This window comes from Anser cygnoides, chromosome 1, assembly GCF_040182565.1.
Source record: "Anser cygnoides isolate HZ-2024a breed goose chromosome 1, Taihu_goose_T2T_genome, whole genome shotgun sequence".
Classification (NCBI taxonomy): domain Eukaryota; kingdom Metazoa; phylum Chordata; class Aves; order Anseriformes; family Anatidae; genus Anser; species Anser cygnoides.
Window position 1 is genome coordinate 20,503,874 of NC_089873.1, and position 6,333 is coordinate 20,510,206.

General features: G+C 37.5%; 1 long non-coding RNA gene across 1 annotated transcript; it reads right to left on the minus strand.

The window, feature by feature from the left end:
* Positions 1–1,098: 1,098 nt before the first annotated feature.
* On the minus strand, positions 1,099–3,544 carry LOC106040464 (uncharacterized). The gene is made up of 3 exons (XR_001209901.3): positions 3,249–3,544; positions 2,679–2,725; positions 1,099–1,586 (listed from the first exon to the last, which is right to left on the minus strand). It is a non-coding gene; the product is annotated as an uncharacterized lncRNA (long non-coding RNA).
* Between the last annotated feature and the right edge of the window lie 2,789 nt (positions 3,545–6,333).

The following is a 6,333-nucleotide window of genomic DNA, read 5'->3' on the forward strand; positions in this document are numbered from 1 at the left end:
CCCAGAAGTTCTGGAATGACAAGAAATCACTGAAGAGAGTTTCACTAATTTTAGTAGGCTTGGGAAAAGCTCCTGAGGAAATCAAACAGAATAAGCCTAAGTTTATAGTAAACTCAAGTCACTTATTTGACTAACAGCTCTTATTAACATAGGAAACACGCCTGAGAGAGCTCACTCATTACTTTCTCTCATCAACTTACGTATCTCTTCAGATTCATTAATCCAAATACCTATTTAAAATTTTCTTTGTTTTTAATAACACTTTCTGATACTAATTAACATATTTCCATAAACATTAATAAGTTCTCTCTAACAACAATTTATTATCCCTATTTATGCAAAGGAAAACTGAATAACAGAGCCATTTCTTCAAGGTTAGGTAGTAACCAGAGCCAGGAACTCCTGTATCCTAGCCCTAAACCATTATAAATATCATAAAACAGTTTCTGTTTTTTCACAACAGTGGTTGCCATTTTATCACTTCCTTCTGTGCAAATTTTGAGGCCTGTGTATTCTGCTTATTTTATTCCTTGTTCCTTTTCATGCCTTTTGCATCATTCCACAGAAAAAAAACTAAAGAGGATGAAGTCTTATTTCACATTGAATTTAGTAGGAATATTATTATTTCGATCAACTTCATAGCGTTAGAATTTAACTTCATATATTCTTGAGTATTTCTGGCAACCAGTGAGATATTTTAGTAAATGGAAAGCATGTTAATTACTTCACCATAAGATCTTTTCAATTCTTTTGTGGAGTTATATTTTGTCTTTATGCTCTTACAAGTATATGTGTTTAGGCCACAAAGTAAAAAGTCTCAGTAATCGCACCGCCTGCTCTTCTCTCAAATACACACACACATTTACGTATGTATTTCTTTCAAACTTGTACAAAAATAAATGTTTTTACCCTTTAGAGATCACTTAAATCCCACCCCCCCCCCCCCCGTGTATGAATACTGAAGTTAAACTGGCCTGCAGAAATTGATCTGATTTTTCTTCTTGCTGTGGTTATTACTCTCTTGCCCAAAGAGGTTTGGCCAAACTTCCCAACCTGACAAGACACATACTTAAGTCCTCACCTAGCAGTACCTTGTATTTTGATGAGGAAGAAGATGACAGTGATTTCCCATCAGCACACTTCTCCACTGTGGAGGGTAGGGGGACCAACTATTGAGATTTTGGATGGTTTGCCAGCGCCTGCTGAGGCTGGTATTTCCAAAGATGATTGGTACCTGTGCTACAATACAGCTACTTTCCTCTGTCCACATGTGCCTTCTGGGGGCCTAGTAGGTCAGAGCTCCTAGAAGTCCCACTGCCTACACAGCAGGCACTTCTCATAACCCCTGGAGATGAGGGGTCCCTTGCGATGGTGACCATGTGGTGACTATGGATCCTGTTCATGGATAGGAATACTATGAAATAATTCTTCATTCTGTGATTTTCAATGTAGTGATAAAGGGTGATGCTTTCACAGTGACATCTGTTACTAAGCAAATGTGCTCTGCACGAGCTGTTTCTGGATGTGTAGTCTTCATCTCTGTGCTTTGAAGAACCTTTGTTATTTCACCTGTCCATTAGCTGAAACTGGAATAAAAGAAATTACATATAAATGTTCAGTAAACACTGGGGAATCTCTTTGTTCCAGACCAATTCACTCTGGTGGAATACCTGCCCACTGTGGTTTTATTCTCTGGCAGCTGCAGATCTCACCTGACTTCGCTGATGACAATGATCCCTCTGAAATGGAGTACTTGCCTCCATAACACAGATATAATCTTTTTGTTTTGTTTTTCTTCATTTTTTTCCCCTCCTCATGTAACGCACAGTGAGCTAGAAATGGGGTCCCAGAAACAAAGGGAAAGGCCTTAGCATTCGTTATGTGTGGTTGTCTTTCTCCTGACAGAAGTGTTTGATCTTCTTCAAAAGGCAGCTCCAAACATAGAAAAGGTTAAGGTAAGAGTAGTAACCAAAACTAGGGAAGAATAAGAGGGTGTGGACATATGTGCACAGTCATTTCTGTAGTATTTATCATTTCATGGCCATTAACAAATTCATTCTCAGAACACCCTCACAGATTAGCAAGTATTCATCTGTATGTGGAAGAAATAGGGAGAAAAAATGAAAGAAAGAATGAGTCAATTCTTAGAAAATTCCTAAAGGACCAAATGTTTGTTGTTACTTACGCTGTGAAGTTTCATATTCATCCATCTCATCAGGTCTATCTTCCTCATGATGTAACAAAACTCAGTGCACAATGAGACCTTCCCTGACTCCAAGCCCACAAAGCTGCACCTTGCCTTTGAGTCATTACTCCAAAATGAAAATGATATCTCTCTATTTCAGTTTTTATTTACAAAGAAATAGTGGAACTTAACTGGGAAGCAAATGTTATTTAAACTGGGGCACAAAATGATTAAATTAATTGAACTGTGAGTCATTCCAATGTTTTAAAAGGTGAGCTGTAGCAAATCATATCTCCATATTCAGAGCCATTTATTAATGAATAGTTGTGATTAACTGATTATATTTGCTCCAAGGTCAGGCTTTATCAAGAAAGAAATATTTAATTAGATAAAGACCTATTACAAGAGGAGTTTGAGAGGAAAAAGATACATACTCCGCTCTTATGATTAGCAGAAATTCTGCTTCAGTGTCTGAATCCTACTGTGAACTTACCAGCGTTTCAAAGTGCTGCGGAGAACTGGTTATCTGAGAGAACAGATCTGTCAAGGAAACACGATTTCATCAGAATATGTAGATGTTATAAAATCCAAACACATCTCAAAGAAATATCATCTTGGATTTAAAAAAAAAAAAAAATTGGAAAGGGAGAAGATGAGTGTAGAGTTTCTGGTCAGAGTAGGAAGACCAACTGCAAAATTCTATTGGTTGATACCTATCTAGTACGCAGGAAAGTGATTTTCTCTCTTGCATCCCAGATAAGTACCCTTACCCTGGGCATACTTTTCCCCACTTTGAAATGGTTTGATTTCGTAACGACATGGAAATGGAACATATTTTTTTGTAATCTCAAAATATTTCACAGGTCAGACAGTTCATTCCCTACTTAGCCCTGTTGTTCCCGTGTCTTAATCAACCTCTGTCCATTAATATAATTCGTCCAGAAGTAATGCACGTAGAAAGAGCCAGCAAGCACATTCAGTAAAACTGTAAACAAGCTAATTGCCCTGTCAGGTGATCAGTTTAGTCTTTTACTAAACAACATATAAATAAACCCTAACTTACCTACATAACATGTATATACTGTCTTCTGTATTTAGATATGAAGAGTTTTGTAAGCATTAAGCTTTAATTCAGGAAGCCATTTAAGAGCATGCTTAAACTGTTCTTCTGAAAAGGGCTTAACTGAAACACTTGTTTAAGTGTTTTCCTAATTAGGGACTAATTGATGGAACCTCCTGACTACTCTGTGAAGGGATATTTTTCAGATGGGAAAATGGAAGGCAGACTAGCTGTCTTGCCAAGGACTGCACAGAGGGAGAGTGCAAAGATTTGAGCACGTACCACCTTTCTCTAGACAGCACTGTTTTTCTAAGATCCATGCAGTCTTATTTCATGTATTTATACTACTTACACAGGCTAACTCGTAGAGCTTCATCACAGACTTTAAAGTCAGGAAGTGTGGTAGACTACAAGGATACAAGCTGACAACTTTTGAAATGTTCTGTAACACCTTTTTATGGGTCAGGACACAGCAGAATAAATGAGAACCTGAATACTATTTTATTGACACCTTTTCTTTGCAATTCTCAGACATTTTAAATCACTCAAAAAAATCCACATTTCTGCACATTAGACAAGGAGAAAGAGAGAAGCATTTTCTTTGATAGAGAAGGTCAAGGATGTTTTTCACTTTCATCTACAATTCTAGTAGCCAAGGGAAATCCAGATTCATGAACAAGGAAAATGATTCTTACAGTCGATTAATCTATTGCTTTAATTCCCTTCAGAGTGATTGCTGTGATTCCCAGGTGTTTTTACTCTGAGAAGGGACTGCCTGTCTTAGCCTTTGATGACAGTCTGACGAATTCCTAATGGACATCTGCTTACTAATACATGTTAATGCAGCAGTCACACAACAAAATATTTGTTAGGTTAACTAAATACCTAAGTATTGTCAGTGTGTAAGGGTTAATGCCATAGTTCTGCAAATAGAGCTAGGCCATTATCGTAGCTGTACATGAAGAACATTACACCTTAAAAAAGTATTTTCTTCGAAATGTTTCATTTCAAGCAATATTTCTGTTATTGACAGCAGCACGCTTTCTGATTAAAGAAGGGACTTTTCTGCTGCAATGAATTTATAGGCACATTTATCAAAACCTAGCAACACCACAGTACTAATTTGGGATTCATCTCTTTACCAAATGTGCTAGAAAGTAACAGCAGGAGATGTTCCCAATTTGTGAATGAATTCAGTGCTCAGGGAAGTGAATGAGCCAAGAATAGCCTGGGCAGAGGGAGGTGTGTGCCTCCTCACCCAGCTTTCCCTCTTCTCCACAAGACAACTCTTTCTCAAAGTCAGACCTGTGAGTTCTGAGGGTTGGTTTCAGAAATGGGTCATTTTCTGAGCAAAAATATCCTACATGGAAAATAGCATCTGAAATGGCCAGTCATAAGCAAAATTCAGTTTAATCAAACATATATAAAACACATTAAAGGATATCCAGCAAAATGACCTAAAAACTCTGTCTCCTTACATGGTTTAGTCAACTTACTTTTGATTTTGTCGTCTTCTCCTCAGCATCAGAGACAGTAAGTTAATCCTTTCCGCTCAGTGGCACAGTTTCCGTCTCTGTTCTCTCCCAGCTGCTCACCAAGTTTCCTTCTCCACCTTTTTACTGCTGGAGCATTTGTTTTCAGCTTTTTCTTAAATTCCTATGTGTCTTCTCACTCTCCCCCCCCCCCCCAAAAAAAAAAGAGTATCTGCCTTTCTTCCACTGCTTTTATATTTTCTCTTAAATAATCTTTTTAATCTTTTCTGACTTTTTTTATAGATGCACTCAACTGTTGCAAAACATTAATTTTTATTATTATTATTTTTTAAATGATCTCTCATTTGAGATTGGTGTGAGAGCTGTTTGAATATGTTTTTCAGCAGGGCCAACTAAGGTTTTCTGATTTTCTTTTTTATCTTGTTTGCTTATTTTTTCTCTGACCGTTCCTTTCTACTCATTCTCTCTCCAGCTTCAAAACAGGAGATAAAAACACACATTTAATCCAGGTATACATATTTATTTTTTTATTTTTTAAAAGGGGAGTACTTTTTTCCTTGAAAATGCCTCTACTTACACAGATACTTAGCTGACACTGAAACATAGCTAGTAACCACAGAGTGGCTGTGTGCTCTCCTTCATCCCAAGGAGGTGAATTATGTTCAGGCCCTCAGCATGTGTTAACTACTACAGTTCTGGAGACTCAAAGGCAATACACCAGTTTACTGCAGTTGGAAATACAGCCAGACAACTTTATGTTTTGCAGTTGTGTTGCTTGCATTCTCAAGTAGGCATATCACATCAACAAACTCACAAAATGAATTGCTACACAATAAAGCTGCATGGCAACAAATCTGTTTCACACCTGTGTACTGGAGTATGGTTCTTTTGTAGTGTAGATTGAGGCCAACATGTTTGTCACTGACTTGTAAAGAAAAGCACCTGTGATTACAGAGTAGAGTAATTTAGGGATGAAAAATCTATCAGGGAAGAGGCAGTGAGAAGGAGTTCTGTTCAGCTGCAAAGTACATAAATACATATATATATGCCGCTGGGTCACAGCCTCACTTTCTTGAAATTGTACGTAGAATCTGTCCACATTCTTATGCAAGAATGCAGATTTGTACCTTTAAGTTTCCCCCACCTTCTTAGTTCTGCTTCCTTTAGTTGTAAGGAAGGGGCTTTACCTTACTTAGCTTTATCCTTCTAAAGCTAGTTGATCACATCCCCGCTGTGGTTAATGGAAAGAGAGATTCATTTCACCCAAAGTACTTAGTTCTCCACATACATGTCCATTGTTTACAAAAAGAAACTAGATAAGCTTAAACTATGTACTGAAATTATAAAAAGCTAAAACTTGTGTGGGAACAATCTCATCTGGATTGTATTTTATACAGCACAAGATTGTTCTTGTAGTAGAAACTCAAGTATTTTAAATATAAAAAAGAAATACCACAAAGTAGAGGTAGGATCATAATATTGTGGAATGGTTTTGGTTGGAAGGGACCTTAAAAATCACCTAGTTCTAACTCACTTGCTGTGGGCAGGGATGCCTTCCAGTAGACCATGTTGCTCAAAGCCCCATCCCACCTGGC